General features: G+C 42.6%; 1 protein-coding gene across 8 annotated transcripts in view; it reads right to left on the reverse strand.

Moving 5' to 3' along the window:
- LOC121292261 (B-cell lymphoma/leukemia 11B-like) overlaps positions 1-27,889 on the reverse strand; it is a 162,212-nt gene that overhangs the window by 13,739 nt on the left and 120,584 nt on the right. The gene's annotated exons all lie outside the window — the stretch shown is intronic.

Below are 27,889 nucleotides of genomic sequence, written 5' to 3' on the forward strand. Positions count from 1 at the left end.
AATTCATAATTCATTCATAATTTAACCTGATTACACCCTATAAGGTAAGACATTCTAAAGGCAATACATCTGGCTCCCTTCACATTGGCAAATTTATTCCAGGCAATGATGCACAGGCTATTAGTGACAGACCAACTGTACCCAGTATGTCTTTCACACATAACTAGAGGCACAGTTTAGAGGCTACTGACCCCAATTGGGTTGTACAAAGAAATTCCATTTTTGATACAGGTAAAAGCCAAGGCAAGACACAAAAATGATTCAAGGATGGAATGAAAAACAAATCCATCACACTAAACGAGATATATTGACATCAAGAGAGCCTTCGCTAAAGTATTTTTCTAAATATAAACAAAGCCTGCTGAATAAAAGTTCCACCTTTTAAATCCTGATAGTTTACTTCAACATATTCTCATAGTTGTTCTGAAGAAGGGAAAGTTTAAGATTAGATTTCCTGAAGGGGGTGCTGTTCTAGTTTGCTCAGATCTACAGGGAAATTTTTTCATGCATTTTGACGAAGTTTTAACCGGACTACCTTCGATACATGCTAACTGGGATTTTTTTAAAAATCGTGAATGATCTGGAAACAGACCAATCAGTATGTCAACCTTCATGTCATGTGAGAAAGCTTGCTTAAATCACAAGCAATTAACAAGCCCAATCATCTTCCGGGGCAAACAGACAAATGCACAGAATGCAGATGCAAAATAGCATTGAATATCCCTCGTATTTAAAAATGGGGATCAACTTATTCAGATACTGCGAACCAGTGACCCAGCTATTGTGTTAAAACAAGCTCGTATAGGATTGAACCAATACAACACTTGTTGCGATTACAATAAGATTCAATTGGTAACAGTAAAATTGTAAAGCTGTTTCACAAATTTAGGCCAGAAGTAATACAATTTTGGTACAGGTTTGTGAAACAGGCATTAAAGGAACATCACTGTAGGAAACACTGACAAAAACGCTTTGTATTCCATTTGCAACACAAAAGCAAAATACTGCAGATGCAATATTCTTTCAGACTTGGTATTTTTTTTTGTTACTTTACTAAGTATAAATGTGTTTTTTTTTAAACCTAAAAAAAATTGTTGATATCCCAGCATGTGCTGTGGTTAGCTCAGCGATGCATAGTTATCAGTCGATGAGATTTCATAAAAATCAATCAGAGAAGGGCTAATTGAAAACCTCAGATTGTTAACAGTTATGTTTTCCATTAGCTCCTATCGTAGTAAATCTACACAAACCTCCTGCCTAATCCCACGAGCCAATGTACAGACAGTATTTTAATTTTAATGGAGCTATGCAGAGCATACATTTAGCAACTAAGTGGTAATTGACATTACACAGACACAGTCTCATAGCCACATTATATAGGTTAGCGAATACAGAGGGGAGTCATTAATGGGGCAGAGCAAACAAATGATAATGTATGTATGCAGTGCTGAACGATGTGATGTTGAGAGTGTTGGGTCTTTTGGGATTTATAAAACAGAAAAAAATGACAACTGAGCACTAGTAAATTTGTCTCATTTGTCTATTAAATTAAAGGTCAGCCTTCTGACCTGAAACACAATAAAATATTGTAACTTCAGAGTGGGCCTATGTCGATGCTTACTCAATCTGACTCTTAGCAGACACCCTGTCTTTTCCTCCAGCTTCATTCGCTTGGTAGCATTTACACCTCCAAGTCAAGGAGGTTCCGAATTCAAGCGTCAGTCTGGGTCTCCAGCGCCTAATCTAGGCTGAAATTTATTTCTAAAACAATGATATGATGTCAGCCTTTCATATGAGATGTTAACCCACCCAACCCATCCCTAGTTTGGAACCATGATCCTTTCTGAAGAAGTTCTCCTGGTGTTCATAATCAACATTCCTCGCTCAACCGACACCAGCAGAAACAGGCTCAACTGGTCATTTGGCTATTGGTGGGACTGTGATGCATACAGAATTGGCTGTTGCATTTGACAACAAAAGAACTATACTGCTCGCAAAATGTTGCAGCACAGCCCGAAGAAGGGGTAAGAACATGCATTTACACAGTAGCTTTTTCCCTAAGTGTCTGCAGCTACAAGTGAATACTTGCTTAATTTCTAATAAAGGGCATAAATAATAAATCCACCTCTTTCCTTTTGAGGCCCCCAAGAACTGCCACACATCTGAGCACTTTTTGTTTCATTTTCAGGATTCTATCATTTGCAATTATTTGTATCTTAATACAAATAATTCTTCTTTGGATGCAAACAAGATGGCAGTGACTTAATGGCCATCAATTACAACAGTGAAATATCAACAGCAAGTGACCCAATTAGGAAACAGAGGAATGCAGTGATGCCATCAAACTGCACTGCAGTCTCAGTTACGGGCAAAAAAAAACATCAATTTTTCTTGCTTCAAAAGATGCATGAAATTCTGGAAAGTGAAACATGTGTTTGTTTTACTGGTGATCGATGTCCTATAGAAATGACAAATTACACGTCCATTTGTCTATATTTAAGCAAGAAAAACTAGTGCCAGACCACAGTGCGCACTGTATGATTTCATCTGGTCTCACATGCAGTGGTTGGAGTTTTAGTATGCAGATTGCAATGTCCGGTTATACTGCCTCTGTGGTTACCTTCTACCCAAACCTTGGCTGCCACTGTACTGTCATGCTAATATTTCTTCATGAGGTGGGCTAAGATAGGGCTGGGGAAGAAGGACAGAAAGTGGGGATGGGTGGGGGATTAGGATCACCATCTAGCATCTCTGCCAAGTCGAACACCCTCTCTTGATCAGACTGCTTAGCTGAGTGATATGCAAACCTACTTCTTGACCTGTTCCTTTCTCGTTCCTGAAGACTAAATCTAAACAACGAATGGCAGGCTGTGGCCACTACAAGTGCGCCTGTGGTTAAAAACTAAATAGATTTTAATTGGCCAACTGTCAAATCTACAACTACTTTGCTCATCATTTCCTAAAGGTGCTGAGTGACAGTGGGCGCTGGCTAACTTCGGTACCTAATCAATGAGCGTCAAGAGGCTACTTGGAGAACCACAAATGCCACTGATCCTGTCCTCACTGGACATCTAGGCACTCACACTTTCAGACCCAAGACAGACTAACTTTGTGCAGATGGGGAGTGGGGTACTGACCTAATGTATGGCTCAACAGAAATCTCATTTATTAAAAGCCCAATCTCCTGGAGCCGTCACATCATAAGCAATGGAACTCGGTCAACTACTGAATTCAGAGGCAGATGCATGTGGAATCCCCAAGAACATTCATTCTTGGGATGTGGGCACTGTTGCAGGGCTCTAGTTTCCCTGAGAAGGCAGTGATGGGTCTTCTTGAATGGTTAGTAATGATGCAATAAAACTGACTGCCCACTTCAGAGGGCAGTTAGGAATTAATCACATTGGTGTGGGGTTGGAGTCACCTATAAGCCAGATCAGTTAAGGCAGCAGGTCCTTCCCTAAAATACATTGTTGGAACCAACTGAGTTCTTTACGACAATCCGACAGCTTCATGGCGACCTTTGCTGATAACCAGCTTTATAAAACCAAAGATAATAGCAAAATACTGTGGATGCTGGAAATCTGAAATAAAAACAGAAAATGTTGGTAAAACTCAGCAGACCTGGCAGCATCTGTGGAGAGAGAAACAGAGTTAACATTTCGAGTCCTTCTAATGAAGAGTCATATGGACTTGAAACGTTAACTCTGTTTCTCTCTCCACACTTGCTGCCAGATCAGCTGAGTTTTACCAGCATTTTCTATTTTCGTTTTGTAAAACTGAATTCAAGTTCTCAAACTACCATGTTAGGATCCGAAAGCACATTATCTGTATTATTAGTCCAGGCCACTGGATGGCTAGTCCTGTCCAGTACCATAACCATTACACTACCATATGCTAAATAATATGACATAACGAGTTGTAACAAACTGATAATTGAGATAAGTTGCTGGGATTTCACACTGTTGGCAACAACCATTAAGACACCAGTCAATGCCCTACTTGGGTGTATTTACGCCTCACAGGTTTTAAAATGTTGAAGAATTCCAACAGCACCCCAGTAGCCTAGCAGGTACAGTCACTACCCTGAGATCGGAGGTGTGGGGAGGCTGGGGTACTAAAACTGGTCTCAGGATCCCTTGTGACCACTACCCAGTTACCCCTGGTGACTAAACTGCATGGACATCAGGTCAGAGCACAATATCTATTTCCTGCTGGGATATACCCCATGAAGAGAGCAAAGAGAAGTGTTTGTGTGTGCATATGCCAGTGGCGGGGGGGGGGGGGGGAGCTGAAGGGAAGCAATGGAGTGTCAAATTCAGGTTTGGTCACTTACATTTTCAGGGCCCAATGCAACTGTTTCCTCGATGCACAATTTAAAATACAGCCAATCTGAAGATCTGCATTCAACTTTAAACCAACCATACAGCCTGAACAATGCACATTAAACAGGCGAAGCCTAATGACACATTCTGAAGTGCAATGGTACAAATAATGGATGTAAACCCTAGAATTCACAGGGATTGGGGAAAAAACTAGGGAAATGGTGAGAGTGTGGGCATGGTGAGTGAGCTGCACTTTAGAGGTTTTTATCTAAAATCAGCAGGATAATTGAATATACCCTATGATAGAATTAATCTGACTGATGGTTTGCCCCCTGAAGGATGTGAGGCTTCGCAGCACAGGGAACACAGCAGGACTTCTGTGGGGGTTCGGCTCTCAAATTGAATGCAGCTAAGAATGAGAATGGGCAAGCCTTTCCCCTCCCTTACCCCGTGCTCACATGCCATGTTGCCTGCTCTTGGGAATCCCCGTCATTCCGCACCCTCATCCCACTCACTCAGGGTGGGAGGTGGACCAATGGTATCTAGATTGACCATGCAGTTAAAATCAACCAAAGTGTCCTGCTGCCAGGAAGACAGGTAGGATATTAACTGGCCCCAGCGGTTTCTTACCCAACCCCAGTTTGTATTAGCCATGATGGAGTTGATCACAAAGGTCCAAGTAGAGCTGTGATTATTGATCTCAGGATGCCTGGCCTAGAGGCGGGGTGAGAACATCAACCCAAGGTTTCTGCTTCATCCAGGCAAAAACGCGCATTTGTGAATGTCAGATGACGATGGGAAACAGGCACGGATATGATGGCTCCATGGCAGAACAGCTGGCAGACATTTGTTACCTAAAGGATGCGACACATCCCAGTATGAGGACAGATAAACAGTGACCAAAGTACAATCTACACAACACTGTTTTCTGTAGGGGGTCTGGCAAAATATGAGTGACACACCAAGAAAACAATATATCAATACTCTCCCCCTAGCCCACCCTCACTAGGGCCATCTGTCACTTGCTCATCCTGCTTTCTATGCTTAATGTCACCTTTAGCACATCCTTTAGCTAATATCACCACCATCAACACCCATTTGACCTTTTGTTTATGACATCTTTGGCTCCACCTATCACTGGCCCTCTATCCAACTTCACCTGTCCAACACCCCCCCCACCTTAAACAGCTTATATTTCATTACATTTCTATTTCTCTTTAGTTCTGATGAAAAGTCATATGGACTCAAAACATTAACTCTGTCTTCCTCTCCACAGATGCTGTCAGACCTGCTGAATTTTTCCAGCAATTTTTGTTTTTGTTTCAGATTTCCAGCATCCGCAGTATTTTGCTTTTATCATTTTTGCACCTCAGCGTAAATTTTAATAGGTATTTTTCTTAACAGAAGTGTTTTTAATTGCATTCCAGTTAGGAGACAGTGGACTGCGTATAGGGTATATGTCACTTCTGTACTGAACATGGTCGGTTGTGACTGTAGGGGCCAATTCATGAGCGGAGTAATGGCGCCCAACTTGGGACATTCCAGTAAAGCCTCCTGAAGTCTTCTCTAAATAACTGAGAAAGCAAATGCCATTCTTTTACTATTAATGTTTTCTTTTCCTCCATCCCCAAATTAGCTCCAATAAAAATAAGGAATAACAAGGCAGTTTGGTTAAAATCCTGAACAGAGAGGAAAAGTACCCAGGCGAGGGTTCGAGGGATTAGTCCTCTCCCTCAATAGCAGGGCAAGTGCTAGAATGTAAACCCATCCTCTCAAGTTGGAAAAACGCTCGCAGACTTGTCATGCAGTACAAAAGTCATCAGTAACTAAATGTTCTTAGCTGCACCGCAATTAAGCAAAATCAATATGATGTGCCAGAAATGGTATTTTACTTTCAATAAGGTTTTCGGTTGAGTTTATTCAGAATATTTTAGCCGCCCCCAGGGGGATTTTGCTCAGTCACAGATGGCAAATAAAGTCCTCAGCCTTAGGCTACATAGTATTATGCTAATTCCAATGTCAGATGTACTTTTATATACGGCTCTATTTAATCACCCCATTATTCTGCATTTCCATATGAAAAAACCCCACAGCAGCTCCTGTTCAGTCCTCGCTACAATGGCTGCCTTACCCTTCAGCTTGCAGAGCTGAATTTCCACTGGTCACTAATATCTCTCCTCGGAAAGGACAAAAAAAAAGGCATAATAATAATCAAAAATGCAGCTGCTGTGTTCGCAAAAGCCTGTACAAGTTACAGGGGTTGATTTAAATAGCCGGAAGCTAGAAAACGTCAACCAATTAGCCCAAGCTGCCAGCTATGAGATGGATTTGCAGCTCAAATTTGCCACAGACATAGAAGATGTAGCAGAAATCGCCCATCACAGTGGTTCAGCTCTAAAATCTGGCATCTGCCAACCTTTTGCCACTCATTAAAAAAAATCCTAGTTGAAACAGGAGTTCTGTTCTACAGGATCTGGTGCCTAAATCATGACCAAACCTGACTTACAGATGGAAAGCTACTATCAAAATGAGCGCCTGGCGCGGTACTGAGTCAAGAGACCAAGATTGTTGAATCATCCCCAGCCTGAGTTAGCTGGTCTGGTCAGGTAGCAGTGAGAATGACATATCAAACGTCAACTCTTTTCTTCTCCGCCGATGCTGCCAGACCTGCTGAGTTTTTCCAGGTAATTCTGTTTTTGTTTTGGATTTCCAGCATCCGCAGTTTTTTTGTTTTTATATCAAACCAATACTTTGTCTGCCCTCTCAGGTGAATGTTACAAGCTCCCACAGCACTATTTCTAAAAGGAACAGGGAAGCTTCCCCTGGAGTTCTAGGTCAACATTTATTCCTCAACCAACATGACTAAAAAACAAAATATTTGATCATATCACCTCGCCTTTTTGTGAGAAATGGCTGTGTGCAAATTGGCTGCCGTGTTTCCCTTTTTACAACAGTAACTGTTCTTTGACTATATAGACTTGGGATGTCCTGAGATCATGAAAGGTGCTATATAAGCACCTGTGGGAAAAGGAAGGGTTAAAAATGGGCCAAGGTTGCAACTCTTGGTTACCATCCAGTGACTCATGCGGGCGAGGATAGGACCAACCTTGACAATCAATACTCACAATCTTGTCACAGTGGAGGGAACAGTAAATTTGTTTGGGGTGGGGGGGGTGCATGGATAGTGGTGAAGGGAACTCCTGTACCACAGGATCTTAAAAGTTATTACAGTGTCACTTAGTGTAAAGATCGTTACAATAAACTTCATAAATAGGGAGCTGAGAGTTTACAGTCCAATTCAAAGAGGATATTCAAACTCCACTGACAACAGGACCTCAATATTAGATTTCCAACTCACTTGCTAAAAGAGTGGTATCCCCAATATCCAAACCCAATGGTTACAGCTGTCAACACCAGCATTCACAGTCATGATGTCCCAAATGCGAGTGGTTTTGATGCCATGCCTTTGTCAGAGAATCTCTTTATACTGACTGATGCGAGGCTGCTTTGTGAGACTGACAGAATGTCTTGACATGCCACAAGCACCACATTCCAGCTTGGCACAACCAACAGCCAGCCAATCAGAAAGAGCAGCTGTTTTAAGTGTACACAGAAACATGGATAAGAGAGGGCCTTTCTGTCTATCAAAACCATCTCTCCACCATTCAAACCTAGCAAGCAACCACGGGTGGGATTTTCCATTCCAGAACTAGGTCCTTTGGCAGGGGAGAGGAAATAGGGAATATTCCCTGCTGCAGAGGCCACTGGGAATTTGCACCATATCGCACGACACCGGCCTCATTCATTATGAAGTTGGGGGTTTCCCGATGTATCGCACGGCAGGACACACTGGGTGGCTCGGGCCCCGCCATCATACCCAGGTGCCATTTTTAACTGATCCACTGTTGAAGATAGAAGATGGACTTCCTGGAACACTCAAGCTGGAAGATCCACCCGATAGATGCTCTCCCCCTGCCACTGCTGCAATTTCCAGGGTCCATGGCTAGTGGAGGTCTCCATCCCGAGCTCCGGAGACCACCCCAGCCTCCTTCAGGTAAGTGCCGAGATGTACATGCCACATTGCTCCAAGCGTATTATGGACTGGCATGATTTCCCACTGGTGGCGCAGACCATCGGACCAGGGGGTCGGGGGATGGGACGACTTTGGCTGGGCCTTCACCTACTTCCCATTAATGGGATGCAAATCGGTTTCACGCCAGCCTCTGGCAAGAATCATGACCCGCCATGGCGGGCGCGGGCAGAAGATCCCGCAGCCATTTTACGCTGGCGGAAAACCGATCCTTCATCTCCTGCTTCAATGTTTTCCCTCCCCCAGCCCCCCAAATTAAACCCACCATGGGAGGGAGCTGTAAATTTCACTCCACATCTTGAACACTGCTGATGATTGACATTCTGCTGCCATAACTCCAGACATTTCGAATTTCAAGAAAAAAAATCCTGACATCTATTTTTAAACTTACTTTTCTTTGCCAGTTTTAGTTGACTTGGTCAGGCCTGATTTAAAGTAATCTTACAGGCTCAGATTATCTGTACAAGTCAATATTTTCTGTGCAGGTAAGGGGCTAATTCACTGATTCCTCATTCCTAGTGTGGAGCTATACTCACAGGGAGTATGGGTCAGAGAATTAGAGTCACAAATTTTAACCAGCCTGTAACTCATACATTCCTTTCAAGCACCACTTCCTGCCAAGGTGGGGCTAGCATCATGGAATAAACTCCTTGGTGTGCCCTGCCTATGTTTTAGTATTCTGAGTGCACTGTCTGGGTATACTGTCTCTGCTCTTGTCTCCTACCCAAACCTTGGCTAACATTGTACTTTAATACTAATGTTTCTTCAAGGGCTGGGATAGGACGAGATGGTGGGGAGAACATGGGTGGATGAGGCGAGGTGCCTTGTCTGGACCCTCTGCCAAGTTCAAAATCCTCTCTCGATCAGACTGTCTATCTAATGATGTGCAAACTGACTGACCATCAATTTAGGCTGTGAAGTTTAGGCTTAGGGTTATGCCATATGTGTAATGAATTTACAGTGACAGAGCAAAGAAATTCCAACCCCTTATGATAAAAACAAACTGCATACCACAATTCATAAACTTTTTTTGATAATGTTCCTGTGAAGCATTTTGGGAAGCCTTACCATATTAATGGCGCTAGATAAATGCAGAAAGTTCTTGCTGTCAATCCCAGCCTGGTGCATAAGTGGCCACTCATTCCCACCTTCATCACCTGCTCTGGGAGACTGCAATTCTGCCTCTTTTTACACCTCCTTTCTCTTGCTTGCGGTAGATGCAGAGAAAGCTGTTCTCCTGAAGGTCTACTGAGAAAGCCACAGTGTTTCTGTGACAGTGGCTATTCCAAAGGGAAACACAAAACAGGCATCTCTAAACCTCACTGGCCGATCATTTCACTCCAGCTCAGTTCTTATTATGTTGATTGCCTTTTCCCTTTGTTGAATAATCATATTACAGCAACCATTTAGCTGATGTGAACGAGGTCAAATGTATCGTTAAAATAAAGGCCCGCCAAATGCTGCTAAACTATCTCAAGGCTTTCTCCTTGTAATTCTGTGCAACTATGAGGGACATATGGCTAGTTTGCTAAGATAAAGGCTACAAAAGAGGTCATGTCCACCTTTTCTGGACAGCCTTTTTATTATTTGCCTTGCCACTCCTATGTGTCATGCTCATGCGCTGTAGGTTTTTAGCTCTACCCTCTGACCAGACTGGTAGTGTCGTCGCCTTGCTGACCTAGCCACTCCCCCAGTTTGTTCCTTACTACCCAGCCATTGGATCTATAGCTGTGTTGGTGGAAAGCAACTTATTCTATAGGACACCTTAGAAAAAAAGCTGTGGGTCGCAGCAGCCTCTTAAAACAAAGAGGTGGTGTTGCTTTATTTTTGGCTCCGCCCCTTCTTCTAAACAATAAACTGGAAACATGCCTTGTAGAGAGAGAGAGAGAGAGCAAAGTTCAACCATTTCAAACTCACAGCAACATGGCTATGCGAAGCCTTCCCGAAGAACCCACGCCAGATTTTTTTTTTTAAAAAAGCAACTTTGAAGATTAGTATCCTTCCACTTCTTGGTCATTTTTAGAAATGATCTATACAAGGTCTCTTAAAAAAAATAAAAGCAACAATTTAAGAATAGGAAAACGTGAGGTGCAATGTTTAACTTGGCCAGCAGGGTGGTGATGTAGCAGAGTGGGTCCCTCAGCCACTGACCCACTGAGTGACAGAAAGCAGGCGAGAGCTTTCCTGTCCAAGAAAATGACCTCCCGTTAGCTTTAAGGGCATTTTATATCGAAGCTTGGGGTCTCAAGGGAGTGGTCTGACCGCGCACGTTGGCCTAAACAGCTCAGCGTGCGTGATGAGACCGCAGCAAACAGGCCACAGCCGCATGCTTACAGAAAGCAACTCCACCCCGACATCATGCAGAAGGGATGCTGCAGCATGCAAAACACCTGCCGCACAGGGAAACAGAAGTGATGGCGCCACAATGTAACGTCCTTCCATTCAGGGGAGCCGAGTTTAGGTCTCATTGATACTAGTTGCAAGGCATGGTTACACAGGTGGGCAGGTGATAAGAACCGGGGGAAGAAAGGGTGACTTTTTTTTTACGGTTACTGGTCTGGCAAATCTCAAATCTCTTAGCGTCACTTACTCACCAAGAGTTGGGAGATTCAGGCAACAGGAGCGTGCGGTCAAAGGTAGGTATAAAAAATGGGTTTTGACTCAAAGCTCATTCGTTATTCCTTTTACAATAGAAATCTGATATAAAGAAGTAGTGTCAAATAGAAAACTCAATCACACCTTATTTGAATAAGGCAGAGCTAAAATGTAAAGTCAGTGACTGTGGTGTAGAAGATAGAATTTTAAAATCCCCCAGTGTGATATATTAATCCAAAAACCTGCTGCTATTCCTACAGCGAATGAATGGAGCATAGGAAGATTTTTTTTTTTAGCCTATCCTGTTGAAACAGCTAAAAAAGACAGTATCAGTTCAGCCTGCACACTGTTTTGCTAAGCCCCAAGCAGAACCACAAAGCTAAATTTGCAGCCCCTATGCCCTGAGTCAAGCTGGATTGGGGGAATGGATTAAATAATAAGTGGTGTGAGTGAACTCACCCAGAAACAGCAAAGGGCAACCTGCAGACACCACACTTTTTTCTGGGGGGTCGAGGAAATTAATAATACGAAACCGAAACCAAATAACAAAAAAGACCGGCAAAAGCTGTGACTGAGCAGCAGCCAGGGCCTTCACACAGACAGGAAGATGGCGGGACTCACCTACTCAATCAAAGTCTTTTAATATTTTAAACCTATTCTGAATTTTCAAAGTCACAGCCGAGAACAAAGTCAACAGTTTTAAGCTGAGTCTCAGAATGTCTGTTCAAAGGCCTCTTACACTTTTGTGTATGGCAATGGTTTAGAGGCGGGGCAGGGGGTGGGTTAGAGAAAGGGCAAATGGGAATGCTTGCAAAGGAAACAATTCTCGTCCAAGGCTACGATTGCGCATAGACTACGCTGGACAGACCGCCTCACACTTGCGTAAATCAGGTTACCAATATTGTGCAGCCAGTAATTCCCCATGCTTCAGATTCCCTGAGATTAACATCAACTGAATGGCTGCAAATCCCCTGACCAACATTCACTTCTTGTGTGACCACACAAAATAATCTGCCTGATTTATAGAGCCAATTTCTCAGCAGACATGGATTGTAAAGTCAAACTGCACAGAGTGACAAAGCTGTAACTAGTCTGCATATTAATTGAGAAAACCAGGTTAACGGCCACAGTGTAACACTGCCAAAGCAGAGGAGAGTGGAAAGGGAGACAGGATAAATCAGTCAGTGGTTAGGTGGCATCTGGTAGAGAAAGCAGTGCAAGTGGGCAGAAGGGTCTTGGCATCCACTTCAGGCGACTGGACAATCTTGTGGCATGGAACCAGTGTCCACCCAGGACATACCTGGTTTGGTACTGGGCTTGTAAAGCTCTGCTGAGTAGGAAATATTGGAATGGTAAGGGGGCCAAGAATTCCTGTGGTCACTGTGCATAGTGATGGTGTGAGGCTGTTAGGTTTTTTTTATTTTTTCCTGGTATAACTACAAATGAGTTATATTAAGTTTTGAAAACGCCTGAGATTTTAATCAACGCACAGTGGGAATATTTTGTCACAGGATGCAGTAAAAAAAAATCATAAAAACGCAATTCTGAAATAAAGTGAAATTTAGATCAAACTCACAGTGGAAAGAGGAATAGTCTTCATTCCCAATTGCACCTCCCACGATAATTCTGAAAAGGCTCCTCAAAACTGACCCGCATTTCCAGACCTTACCGTCATTCCACGTGAAAAGTCTAGGGTTGTTTTCCAAACATTGCGGAGAAGGTGGGAATCTTAATGAAAGGGAAACCCACCCATTGTGCACTAGGCCTCCCAGGTCAGCAGGTCCTGTCTGTGGGAGTGGATGCCTGGGTTTTACAGCGAGGCCATCAGTGAATTTTTAAAGTTATTTGCATTGCACATCACTTCATTTTGAGACAGTCTGTCACACAAACGAGCAAGAGAGAGAGAGAGCTGGAAAGCTGCACAAAATGCTCTCAGACTTACGAGGACACCGATATTTCATGGAGAAACACATTCGTGTTAAAAACACAAAGGAAAGAGACCAGCTTATCACAGCCATGCTCAATGCTGCCCACCATCTGAACCTGACACGCATGTGTGCTCCAGCAGAAGTCACCAGTTTGACAAGGAGCAGGGATCCCAGACAATTTTCCCCTCCTCCTAGAGATAAAGGCCAGCTCACATAACCAACATCTTTGAATTCCACATAGCAAAGAGGGGCGAGGATTACAGGCTCATTGCTCACAACAGCAAGCACCACCCACCCCCCCCGCCACCCTCCGCCAACCCAATCATACCCTCTTCCCACAAACACTGCAACATATGCTTCCCTCTTTTAAATTAGTAGCAACTGAAAACATACCTTCCAGTAACAAAACTAGGCTTGTTATTTCCATAGCCAGCCATGTCCTCTACATTGGGAAATAGAAATGCTTGTATTTATATAGAACCTTTTACAACCTCAAGATGTCCCGAAGCACTTTACTGCCAATGAATTACTTCTGAAGTGCAATCACTGTAGGAAATGCAGCAGTTCATTTGCGCATATCAAGCTTCCACAAACCAATGTAATAATGATCTGTTTTAGTGGTGTTGGTTGAGGAATAAATATTGATATTGGGTTAAACGCCCCTACTTGTCTTTGAAAAAGGGCAATGGGCTATTTTACATCCATCTGAGGGGTCAGGTAGGCTCTTGGTTTAACATTTTGTCTGAAAAACTGTAATATTGTAGATATTGGAACATACTGAATTATATTTTAAAAAAGGTCCGCATCTTGTCCTCATCTGACACTGTCACCATGTGACCAATACCCAGACTAAAAACCGATCTGTGAGATTCACATTTCATTCGAAAATCTAAGGACACCTTTCCTTTAGACCCTACAGGAAAGCAATGTGCTTCTCAGCTGCTTGTGCTGCTCTGCAATTCTGATATCAGACAAACAGTTAGAACAAGAGATGCCACTTTAAAAATAAATCTCAAATACCTCAGGAATATACAGTTTTCGCAGCTTTATTTTATTTGGCAGAATGGAGAATTTGTATTACGTCACTAGCGCATTCAAATTTTTTGTGCTCACCTGTATTCATGCAATCTGGCCTCTTGCGCACCTCCAATTTTAATCTCTCCATGATTGGTGGCCATACTTTCAGCTACCTGGGCTCTAAGCTCTTGAGTTCCCTTCCTAAACCTCTTGGCCTCTCTACCTGGCTTTCCTCCTTTACGACACTCCTCAAAGAGCCTACTCCTTTGACCAAGCTTTTGGTCATCTGGCCTAATATCTCTGTACGTGGCTCGGTATTAGATTCAATTCTATAAAGCTCCTGTGAAGCGCCTTGGGTCATTTTGTTACGTTAAAGATGCCATATAAGTATATGGTTTTTCAAATTCAAAGTCAAATATGATATAATCCTGAAATTAATTGTTACAGAAAATTATAAACATGTGCTGCCTCTGAATAATTCAAGAAAAATTTCATACGGTATAGGTATGAGAAAGAATAACGTGGTACAATATTCCCATCTCTTCTCCAAGAGATCTCTAGAATTTTAAGTGTGAACAAGAGAATGCAGAAATGTGCAAGATAAAATGAAATTGACGGAAAGAAAGAGTGAGAAAGGGAGAGATAAAGGGTGAGGGGAGGAGAGAGATATCATGACAGGAGAGAGTTGAGAAAGTGTGAGAAATCATAAGATGAGAGAGAGATAATGAGAGAGGAAGACTAATGGGACAGCAGGATTAGAGAGAAATAATGAGGGAGAAACAAAGAGACAAAGATTACAAGAGAACACACAAGCATGTGCCGGAGGAAGCCCTTTTTTTAAAGAGCTAGTCAGTCCGCATGGGCTGTTACTGGAAGGAATGTTGTGCTTGCTTTGGACATTGTTCACATACTGTGCTGGCAAAGGGCTGTTTGGAAAGAGCACAGTGAAAGTGCCGTCAGAGACGTTCACACTCACATCCTAACAGTTCTTACCATCCGTTTACTAACATCACACGTGCCAAGGGAAGCAAGATCAACAACACAAAAAAAAACCTCGTCAGCGCGGGCTTGCCAAGTGTTTATTTATTTTTATATTATAATGAAGTAACACGTGTTCACATACTGCATTTCTGATGCAGCCTCCCTGACTTATAGAAAGTGTTTATTTAGGCACAGCTCTTTATATACACAAATGATGACTTTGGATGTCTTCCTAAAGTCTAACAGCTACTGCTGACTTCATCTAAACTACAGCGAACGTTATCTCTCATTGATTTCAGATGAAGGCCACATTGAGTTAGAATGACACTCATTTGAATGCGGACAGACCACAGGGCTCACTGCCACTCATGCACATCTGGACTCTTTCCTTACTATGTTTTTTGAAGAAAAATATTCCTCCATTCTTTATATCCTTGCCTCTCCTCCCACCGAACACACCAATTAGTCACTGGAACACGGTCCCACTGATGCCAGCTGTTCCTCCAGTGCCTCATCCATGTGCCCCAGTGTTTCCAGTGAGCTTGGACCACCAGCAGTGGGCAGACTGAAACGTGACATGTGAACCACTATAAATTAAAAGATGCGTTAACAGTTCTCGCCTTATCGTAATTGCAATCAATAATTATTGTTTGGTTCCGTTTTGCTTGTTTTTTTTGGTGGGATGAGCGAATGGGATATTTAAAAAAAAACAAAGGGTGAAAACTTCTGCTCAGGGAAGCTTAAGTTAGCAATCTGGCTTCACAATGAAAATGAAAGACACTCATAAGACACCTTTAAGTAACAGATCTGACAGAGGCTTACTGTCACTTTAGCATTTAAAAGCAAAGGAGCTTTTTTTGTTGCCTAAGATGGAATGGATCCAAGAAATTCTTGGCGACGTTAATAAACTTGTACACTACAACACAACTCATGGGAATAGGTGCAAGGCCTCTACAAATTTACAATTTAAAAGTGGCTCTTGAAAAATGTTCATTACTCCATAACAGATGCTTTGGAAACCATTAACAACTCTGCATTTTTTGGGAATAGAGGAGATTGTGTATAATGTCTGTGTATCAATCAGGAACTTTCCAAATGACCTATTTGGACAAAAGTTAAGCTAGAGGATGAAGAGGAGGCGCAGGGTTACAGAACTTGCAGGCACAGAGTTTCCAATACTTTCAGCATGATTGGAATCCCTCTACACTCGCCACACAAACTCAACCCCCCTCTCCCACCACCACCCAACCAATCCTTCATCTCAGGTCAAGCAATACAAGCCACTAACACGGTGCAAGCTTGGAGCCTGCTCCCAAGTCCTAAGCCAGCCTTACAGCTAAAAGCCACTCTCTGCATTATAAGAGGAGGTACCTGCCTAACCTATGTCACCTCTTCCAAACAGCCTGGCTGAGAATGGGACTGCATTGGGGAATTTAAACAATGTCTCATTAATTCTAAAATGCGACTTGGAGCTTTGAAACCTTTTTTCAAAAAAAAATTGTTTCCTCAAATCATGCCCCACCCCCAACCCCACTTCCCCCACCCCTGACATCCCTCCCCAACCGACGCTGTTCAAAGATAAAGTAAGCTGCCATTGGGGCTGGGACGCATGAATGAGGAACCAGCATAATGAGACCAGAGATGGTCATGGTGGAGCTAAACAAGGCTAAGGAAATAAATAATTACAGTTAGTACAAGACTTTTAAACCAAACAGATCGCAGAAAACTGACACAGATACAGACTCAACTATTGAGCGGACCAACCATAAAACGTATGGAATAAAATGGAGAAAAAGGGGATTTGAGGATTTGCATACATCACGAGTGATTTTATTTAGCACGGTTATGTCTATTTTCAGTTTTCAGCTTCAGTTTTCAGCCAAGGCAATCACCAGCATGGCAATCGTTTCCCAACACAAACATGCCTTGAAATCCACCACTGCATAATCCCCTCTGCACAGCTGGAGTTAGATTCTAGATCCTGAAGCAATAAGAATACTGTATATTGTGTGTGTATGTGTGCATGCATGCAGGTGTAAGTGCGAGTAATTGTGTGCACAAGAATGAGACAGAGAAGGTGTGATTAAGTGTGCGTGTGTTAGTGCACGAGAGAGTACGATATACACTCGTGTAAAATGTCGAATTTATGAGACCTTATTTTGGCAAAAAAGTAGAGGGCTTAGTTTTTACACGGGCAATGTTTTTGAGGGGCTTACTTTCACCTTCTGACGCTCGTAGCTCACACAGCCAACAGAGAACCATGCTGGGTTTTCAGTCTGTCCCAATTTGTTTTCAAGGGGCTTACTTTCAACTACTGACATTTGCAGCTCACACAGCCAGCTGGTTACTCCACACAGATACCTATTGGGCTGATGCACAGGAACTGCAGTTTGTTCCAATCTCACCTCTATCACTTTAACAAGAAAGTGAATTTTTGCTAAAGTTCCCCAATATCTCAGCGGGCAAATTGCACATTTATGATCTAGCACCGATGCAGAAAGATCAGAAAACTCCAGCTTCAAATCCTGGTCTCTGAACGCCGCATAGGGCAGTGAACTGAGTCGGAAAGGAGGATCAACCTTTACATGAGGTATATGAAAAATTGAGGATTTTAAAATGTTAAAACGTAAGGCCAATTGTCAGGGGTTGACTTTTGCAGTAGATCAACTATTACCGGAGTATGTATGAATGGTAGGTGTCAGAGTGTGTTGTACGTGTGTGGATTAATTGCATTCCTGCTGCTGACGGATACCCTCCGGTGCGAACTCTGAGGTTCCAAGATACAGGTACCATCCCTAACAAATACCCACGATCATTTCCCATTCCACTGGCAGGTTCAAAAAGTCTGAATTCATTTCCTGAGTACTGTGCTTAAAAAAGACCTCACAATACTGGCAAATAGCTGGCAATAATCTGAAATCCCTGAATTCAACTTGCAAGTTTCCAATATTGGCAGGTTCAGTAACAAGATTTTAATATCTACGGACTTTTCATTAAAAACAAACCGGGTTTTATATAAACCTCATAATACTTCAATAGCCCTCAGGGGGATTGTACTAACACTGATCACACACAAGCCCAGACTAGTAAATGATCTTCATCCAGTAAAAACAACCAGCAGACAAACCCTGCAGACTAAGAGCTGCATGGGACATTTCCAGTGTTTTTTCTATCAAACTCAAAAAAGGTAGCATTGCACAATCCAACTGAAGTCAAATTAAACTTGTACAAGGATGAAATTCAACTTAGGAGCACAAAATGTGTCGTACTGGATAAGAGAGTTGCTCGACGTCTCGATAGTGACTTCAATGGTAAGCAAAATCGATAAGGTTGATAACAGGCCGGCAAAGCCACCAACTCCTGCCCGTTCCCCCCACCACCACACTCCTCATAATGACAAAATGGAAGGAGGGAAAGGAAAGAGCCCTGTGAAAGACTGTCCTTTTGAAAATTCCCTTGTTTCTTTATTTTTAAACGGCCTGTGAAGGTCCCGCTAGTAGTACACTGCAGCAAACATTGATTGAATTCTACTGTATTTATTATCTCTTGTAAAATATATTCCTACAGAATAATGTCCATCCAGAACGCCAATTAGTCTCTTCTCTTTCTAGTTGCTGACTGACCTACTCTGCATGTGTAGATTTCTGTCTTTATTTTAAAAAAGAAGCCAATAAAAGGCCCCATCAGATTTGCCAATCTGTAACTTGCTTTCACTATTGGATGATATTGCGAGATCAGGGTCCCAGCATGGAGCTGTGACAGGCAGCAGCATCATCGCCCAACTTCTGCCCCAAACTTCGGTCTAGTCAGGCTCCAACATTTTAGATAATGAGAGGACAAAGGGTGGCAAACCCCTCAGACACTCTAGGCTACAATTCACTTTGACTCCGGCACTTGTCCAGTTCGGATTCTAGCGTCACTGAGTCCACCTCCCCGTTTTACACTGTCCACTCCAGTTCCCTTATCCTTGGCCTAGGTTGTCAATGGGGTCTACAGGTCAACCTATGCAAGAAGGTTAGCCAGGGCGGGCAGCGTAAACACCAGGATTTACCTCACAGATGTTGGTTTCATGGAGCCCAAGGTAAAAGGAGTGCTGGTGATGCTGCTCTTGTTTCTGCAGTCTCTCAGTTGTAACTGGCTATGAATTTGGTCCAGTAAACAATCACTCAACATCTAGTTTCTTTTTTTCAAATTAACATCTGTTCAAAGAAAATGATGGCAAATTAATGGCACATAGCTCCACACATAGCTTAGCGAATCATTACAGCCACCGTGCTAGGAAAAATGGGATTTAATCCCTCAAATGGTTCTCTCATGGCATTCAGGCTACCCTACCTGGTTTGGCCTACACCTGACTCTTAATGCCCTCATGTCACACTGGCTACTCTTCAAACAAGGTACTTCACTGGCTGCAAAACACTGGGATGTCCCAAAGTCTTGAAAAGCACTGTTTAAATACAAGGCTATATTCTTTCAATGCAGGTAGTGATGGGCAAGAAATTTGGCCTTGCCAATCACCCACATCCTGAGATGGAACAATAACAAAGAACAGATTAGCCTACATTTTCCCCATTTGGGTGTTGCCCAAACTCCAGTAGTAACCCACTCGAAATAGAATAAGACCTCCATTAATACTGTCTCTGTCCCATCCTTTGCTGATAGGGTCAGATGAAGTAGGGTTGGAGGAGGTATCTGTGGTGCTTAAACACCAGCAGATGCCACTTGGGCTGGATGGCCGGATTCTGTGCTGTAAGTGCCAGGCTATGTAAAAACAACTCCCCAGCGGCTTGAAAATGATGGCACCTGGAACATCCAAATGAATTACTCAGTGTAAACCAATGGCCATGGGTAAAGGCTATTAACCTAGCTGCATTGGCTGAGGCCTGCCACCAGGAAGTCCTGGTACCTTTACACTGGTGAGTCCGCCAGCTGTGAAAGACCCACATGCCAGAAATGAACAGCCTTACCACCCCCACCAAGTGTAATATTAAAACAGCTGCAGAAACAACACACAGGATAGGGCATGTTTTACTATCAGCGTACAGTTAACCTTGAGTATAAAAGTGAGGCTTCCCATTTTGCTTCATCTGTTGTTAACATTAGCAATTGATGGAAATTACACAACAACATGTTAAATCCTGTCCCCTTTCAAATCACATTTTCTTTTCTGAACTTTTTCTTAAATTAAATCATTTTTAAATTACTGTTGTCAGTTAGATAAGTCATTGGAATAAAACTGATCTCAACTTCAATAATTTGGTTTAAAGGCACAAATAAAAACAAACCTTCAGCTTACCTCTTTAAATTGTGCTCAATATATGTAAGATTTTCACCCAAAATGAGGATTTAACCTTTTACTTAACCTTTGAACATTTTTGCTCAGTAATCCCCCCAAATCTTCAACCTAGATGAGGCATTGGTTAAAATCTCAATACTAATACAATGGGCTCCTTATCCTTCTATTATTCATTTTCATCCTTTACCCTCCTACCCCTGATTATAAAAACTAATGTTACAATTGTTTCTGTGTAAATTATTCAATTCTTCACAAATATTGTGGTCTCAGTTCATCTTCACCCTTAGAATGAAAAGCAAGCTCGTCTTTGAAACCTTTGCGCAGATTCTGATATAAATGTTTGAAATTTACTAGTTTGTCCCTGCAATAAAAGGTGTACTCCAAGCTTAAATGTCCTTCCACTCTAACAAGTTGTGGTCACTAAGGTTTCCCCCAGCATTACCTACTTTAAAAAATGACAATCTGATCAAAGAGAGATGATAGCAAAAGAATTCCTTAGGAGAATCAAAACGTGACTTTTATTGTATATTTATTGTTTAGCAGGTAAATTACATCAAAGACATCAGCAGCAATAACAAGCCCACCACAGTAACTATGTGAAAGAAATAGAGGGACTAGCAAATATTACAAATTCTACAATGAGGCTGCTGTGTTTACATTGCTCTGGAGCTATTTTTAAACTGAGGAGCTCTTCACTATAAGAATGATGTACTGATTGTACTGAATAATCAATGGGCATACGAGCTGTTAATTCATTTGTGGGCTTCAACTTAGAAACTGCGCTGAGAAAGTAGCAAATGGGAGATCTGCATATGACCTTTTCAACCTTCAACATTTTAAAAAAGATTTCAACCAATACAAATCAGTCTGCGGTACATTCTCCCTTGTTAGGCAAGGGTTATGGAACTGGGGCAAGGGCAGCAGTGGTTGATGGATCAAGACATGGGTTAACCATGCTTTAAATGAATAGCTGAACAGATTCAAAGGGCTGAATGTCCTACTTCTATCCCTACATTCCTAATGGAATTGTAGTTTATTGAACAGTTTGTTGGGATTTTGTTTTTAAACTCTGCGAAATGCTGAAGGTACACATCCAAACCAGTCAGCATTTGGAAGAGGAAGAAAGGATGAGTCTTCAGGAGAGACCTGCTCATCAGTTCCAGTGCAATGCCCCGCCCACTCAAGGGCATTTTTTTTGCTTTCGGATTCAGTTTTCAGCACCTTCTGCTTAACTGCCTGCACTCCCAGCTGGATGTAAAAGGTCCCACGCCACCATGTTGAAGATGAGCAGGCAGTTCTTCCTGGTTTTCTGGCCAATACTTATCCCTCATCAACATCACAGAAAAGTTTATAAGGTCATTGCCACACTGTTGTTTGCAAGAGTTTGCTGTGCACAAATTGGCTGCTCTTTTTCCTACGTTACAACAGTGCCTGCACTTCAAGTGTGCCTAATTGGCTACAAAGCACTTTGGGATCTCCTGAAGTGGTGAAAGGTGCTATATAAATGCAAGCCTTTCTTTTCTTTTCCTCCCACGACTAAATATCAAAAGGAACTAATGAACCTATGAAACCTCTCTAGCTGGGGATAGAATCTGAGGCAGCGAGTCTGCACAGCAAAGCAAAATCTCAAAAGTGCTGTTCTACCCAATAATATGACCTTTCCCGTCAGAGATAAAGAGCCAAGCAGGAATTCTGTATTTTGTAAATTGGGAAGGCAATCTGCACAGAATACATGAGGCAGGTTAACAACTGTGATTAATTGTGACTTGTTTGGAATAACTGAAATTAGCAGATCTGAACCCTGCTGACTTTTTAAACACGGCCAAAATATGTTTCACAAACTTTTCTTCAAAAAATGGGATGGAGCAGCCAGCCAATAATACTGCGTACAAGTGTTAATGTTAATCATGAGTGAGACTGTGATGCATGTCAAGGCAGTTCATGTTATTCCAAACAAGCAAACAAAACAATTTTCACAAACACTTACACTAAAGTAGACTTTTGTTTAAAGGAAAAAAAGTCTGCCAACAGCTTTGTTAATTCATCAAATTTTGGAACAAAAATATGAACATACAGATTAGGGGCAGGAATAGGCCATTCAGCCCTTTGAGTCTGCAACACCATTTGATGAGATCATGGCTGATCTGATTGTGGCCTCAATTCCACTTCCCTGCCTACCCCTATATTCTTGGACTTCCTTGTCAATCAGGAATATAACTCAGGCTTAAAAATATTCAATGACTATCACTCTCTGAGGAACAGAATTCCATAGACTCATGACCCTCGGAGAAAAAAATTCCTCTTCATCTACGCCTTAAATGGGCGACTCCTTATTTTTAAACTATACCCTTTGTTCTAGTCTCTCCCACGGAGGAAATATCCTTTCAGCATCCACCCCATCAAGTCCCCTCAGGATCCTACATGTTTCAATAAGATTGCCTCTCATTCTCCTAAACTCCAACGGATACAGGCCCAACCTGTCCAACCTCTCTTCATAAGATAACCCCTTCATTTTTCTACATTATATTCCATTCCCCAACTCTATAGCCAGGATCTTTGGGTCAGCAGCCAGTGGGCGGGGCCCGCTCAGCGACACGTAAAATGACACGGGATGATGTTGGGCAGAACTCCCGACGTCGCCCCGTGTCATTTCAATTTTCAGGTCGGTATGGGGGGGGGGGGGGGGGGGGCAGAGCCAAATCAGCTGTGCACCCGCCAATCTGTCAACAGCCTATTGAGGCCATTTAAAAAGTAATTGACTTAATTAATGGACCTGCCCGTCCAACCTTAAGGGATGAGGTTTCATGAAGGTTTTTAAAAATTTAATAAAAGTTAGAGTTACAGTGATGGACATGTCCCAACTCATGTGACAGTGTCACATGAGGGGACATGTCAGGAAAATTTTGGTTCTGCTCCTTGACCATTTTTAAATTTGGCACTGATCTCCCTGAGGCAGCACTTAGCCTCAGGAGGATGAGTGCGCTCTTTCGCACACCCGCTCCTGCATTTCTTCCTCGACAGGGGGAAAAATTCTTCCCTATGGAAAGCCAAGCTCTACAACAGCTAGAACAGTGTGCCTGTTCTCTGGTGGAAAACACAAAGGGTTGGTGAAATGGTTAATCAAGAATTATCTGAAGCATGTGAAGATGAACATATTTTCCTTCAACTCTGGAAAAGGTTTTGGAGTGTTAGGTGCTTTATCATTTTTATTGGTTGCAGTTCACTTGTGCGGTGCTAGAAAGCTCCTGGAGATTAATGTGTTCTGGGCAAGGCTCCCTTCTGTCCATCATGTAATCAAATCCATAGCAAACTTTGTGTCTTTACAACAGATTAAAGATGCTGTCCTCTGCTGAAGATGTTCTCCCTCACGACCTCTAAAACCCGTATGCGTCGCTTTACTTACTCGGACACGAGCTCGCTGCTACACTGCAGCATCTCTGAATGTGGCATCAATCACAATGCCATCCAAGCCACATCTCAGTGAGTAGGACCCACGTCTCTGAGTCAGAACGTTGTGGATTCAAGCCCAACTTCAGCATCTTGAGCACAAAATTAGGCAACATTGGTGGCATCATCCCACCAATCATGGAATGATACAGCATAAAATGAGGCCATTTGGCCCATCGTGCATGTGCTGGAAATCCCATCCCTATTCCTGGCATCAGTTGGAAAATGGTTAGATGCTAGAAGTTGTCGACCCTGTTCCTGGAGGAAGCCCCATTGAAGGCCAGACAGAACGTGAGAAGTCATCTGCCTCTGACTGAGGGGTATTACGCATGAAAGTGAGGCCAAGTGTCAGGACAGAGAGTACAGGAGCATTGCAGTGTGACAGCAGAGGATGCATTGGGTGTGTAAAGGACAGAACATTTATGTATATGCATATATTATACATATTTTATTCATGTGGATGTCACTAGCAAGGCCAGCATTTGTTGCCCATTCCTAACTACCTTGAAATGAGTGGTTTGCTCGGTTGTTTCAGGGGTCAATTTAGAGTCAACCACATTGCTGAGAGTCTGGAATCGCACATTTACCAGACCAAGTAAGGACAGTAGATTTCCTCCCTAAAGCAGATCAGTGGTGACCAGAGGGAGTTTTAGGACAATACAATAATCGATATTGCTGAAACTAGCTTTTATTCCAGATTAAGTATTAATTGAATTTCCCAACTCTATGGTGGGATATGAACTCATGACTCCTGGATCACATAGCCACTTCGCTATGCTTTACATATGTTTATGCATATACCTATAAAGTGGGGACTACCTGCTGTTCTCATGCTGCCACACACAGTAGCAGGGTTCCCAGAGTGTGGCCTTTCTAAATTGGACAGTTTCGAGTTTTTCAGAAGCACAATTCAATTATAGAACTGCACACAATGCACTGGGCTGGGATTAAATTAAAGAAATGCTTCAAACAATGCCAGAGTCATGCAAAGTAAAAGAAAGGGTTAATTGAGCTCAACAGGAAGGCTGTCATATGGCAGCTCCATGTGCCCTTCCAATTATTGAAATGATCTGTTGAGCTCCCCAGGGAGATGTCACACTGCATTTCACAGCGACATTGAATGGCTACGCGTTATATTAGAGGCAGCCCATTCGGATAGGCTATGGGAGGTGTCACATTTGTGGACATGTGAAACTGAATGACTGCCAGGAAAGAAAGAAAACTGCCAGACATCCTTTTTTTCGTGGAGTGGTACAAAATAAATAGTTGCAATTTTTTTATGTGGGAGGGCAGGGAATTAATCATTCAAAAGGTTGGCGATTTAATAAAAGGTTAAAGTCAGTATTGTCTGTAATCTGTTCTACACCTGCCACTGAAAGCAAAGCAGTAGATTTTCCAGTAATCTGACTTGGAAACCTGTAACGAGCATAGATCCACCTGTGCCAATCCATCAGCCTGTATTTCAGACGCGCAAATACTTTCACTCCCTGTTGTATTGAGCCCAATACATTTGCAGTAACACAAAGAGAAATGATTTGTTTTTCCTCAATGAGCGTTCCCAGTGTGAACCACTGTCCTCGTGATTTCCAGCAAGAAGGGGCTCCACTCCAGGGGCATGGCGTTTACAAAATCAACCGCAGAAGCAGCTTTAAAAAAAGGTAGTGACAGGAAGGATGGTACAATTGGCCTATTGGTCTCTGGACTGGGAAGGAGAACAATCAGCCACTCCAGACCACTATCCAAGGATAGGTTTGCACCAATGGCTCCATCACCCCACCATCAACCAGCCCCCAGCCTCCCCAAACCCATAATAGCCAGGTGCATGGCTGAGGGAAGTCCACTCAAATTTTCAAGCCCCGGATCGTAGCCAGTAATTGTGAAACCCCAACACAAGTCATAACAGCAGTTTGGAAAGGATCGTGGGGCACCGTTGCCTATAGACAGGCAGCATCGCTTTATCCTGACTGGTTTATGTTGGCCTCGACAAAATGCTCCCAATAAACATTTGTATCTGGGCTACATCCACGGTGGGTTAACATAACGGTAGCTAAAATTGTAACGTACCATGTGTAATTCAGCTCTGCAAATCAATAGACATAATGTTCAACATGCCAATGGGACAAGTTCCCATTCATTCAGTAAAGTTAGGGTTAATCACAGTTCAATCTACACAGGATTTCTGGGCCAATGGCCATTTATTTTTCCCTGTATAATTTATGGTTCTGTGTCGTGCCATTCCATTAAATTCCTTATGTGTGTACTCTCTTCTGAACCTTATTTTTTTTAAAACAGTTACAGTATAAATAATACTTCATTACAGTCAATTGAAACCTCATTAATAAGAACACCTTGTTTAAAATTGACTCACTCTTTTGTTCCCCAAGAACAGGGCCAATTTTTTTTTAGAAAGACACACATGGCACACACAAAAGGACTTCATCACAACCTTGACAGCATAAACCGTGAACAACAATAAAAAGGGGAACTGTCAATCGACACAGTGGCCAGAATTTTCCAGCCCCTCACGCCGGAGGGATCTTCCGGTCCCGTCGATATGAATGGAAATTTCAATGGCTCACCGGCCCCGCCACAGGGAAGCCCACCGCGGGGTTGCAGAAAATTCCAGCCAATGTTTTTGTGGCTGAAGTATGGATTTTCTTTTTTAAATACTCTGCTTTGCATAGGTTATATTGACTAATCAGAAGTTAGACAACAGCTTCTGTCAACTTTAAAGACTGCCAAGTCCCTTCATTCTCCTCAGAATGTGGTGGCAGTGAGGGTTTTGAATGAGGCAATGATAAGCAAAGGGGTTACACCCCATGACTCTGTGCAACACTGAAAGGTCAAAGCAAACTGGCAGTTTATCTACAGATCATTTAATCCTCAAATATGTTTTGAAGTTAAAGCATCTATTAAAAAAGCAATTTCAAAAAAATATACGCATGCCAAAATTTTTCAACATGTTCAATGCATCAATCAACTAAGGGAAGTGCTGTCCACCTTCAGCACAGAGCCCTCTGTTCAGAACAAGCTGTCCACAGCAGACTACTGTCCAATGAATTACAAGGTTTGCCCAGTGAAAATAGGCCATTCTGACTACAAGAGAATTACATCATGGTTTAGAATGATGTTGGAGAGGCTTGATGGAAAGAAGTGGCCCCTCTGAATTTCAGTTCTCAAATTGTATCCCCACCCCTCCTCCCCAAATTCTCCACCACATGTTAGATCCAAGACTAGAGAACCAATGAAACAGAACTTCCATTGCTAGCTCACCCCAGCTTCTCTTGCATTCAGAGCCTTGCTTCACGCATCCTATAATCATAGACTCAGATTATGGTTACAGCACAGGAGACAGCCATTCGGTCCATCATGTCCGTGCCAGCACTCTCCAACAGCTACTCACTCGTTTCAATTCCCCCACCTTTTCCCCATAGCCCTGCAAATGTTTTCCCTTCAGATAATTGTCCAATTCTCTTCGGAAAACCACGATTGAATCTGCCTCTACCATACTCTCAGGCAGTGCATTCCAGATCCTGACCACTTTCTGCGTAAAAAACATTTTCCCTCATTGTCACCATTGCTTCTTTTGCTGATCATCTTAAATTGGTGCCTTCTGGTCCTTGATCCTTCAGCCAATGGGAACAAGTTTTCCCTATCTACTGTATCCAGAGCCCCTCATGCTTTTGAACACCTCATTCAAATATCCTCTTACTCTTCCCTTCTCTATGGAGAAAAGCCCCAGCTTCTCCAATCCATCCACTTAGCTGATGTTCCTCATCCCATTCTTGTGAATCTTCTTTGTACCCTCTCAAATCCTTTCTAAAGTGTGGTGCCTGAATGGGGCACAATACTCCAGTTAAGGCCAAACCAATTTTTTTTTTTTATACAGGTTTATCTTGAGTCCCTTGCTTTTGTACTCAATGTTGCTATTTATAAAGCCCAGGATCCCTTATGCTTTATCAACTACTTTCTCAACTTGCCCTGTCATGTTCAATGGTGGGCTTCTAACCCTCAATGTGCTAAAAGGGTGAGAGGGGAATTCCAATTTGAGACAGCAGTATGGGTTTTTGCTCTGTAAATGCGCTGGATTTTACCAGCTTGGGAAGTCCCATGCTGCCACTTTTTATTCTTGAGTACGATTCAATGTGAGGACAGCCTGACTGAGACAGGACAACCAAGAGAGAGAGAGGTCCACATGGTGGGCAATCCAAGA

Source organism: Carcharodon carcharias, chromosome 20 (genome assembly GCF_017639515.1).
Source record: "Carcharodon carcharias isolate sCarCar2 chromosome 20, sCarCar2.pri, whole genome shotgun sequence".
NCBI classification, from domain to species: domain Eukaryota; kingdom Metazoa; phylum Chordata; class Chondrichthyes; order Lamniformes; family Lamnidae; genus Carcharodon; species Carcharodon carcharias.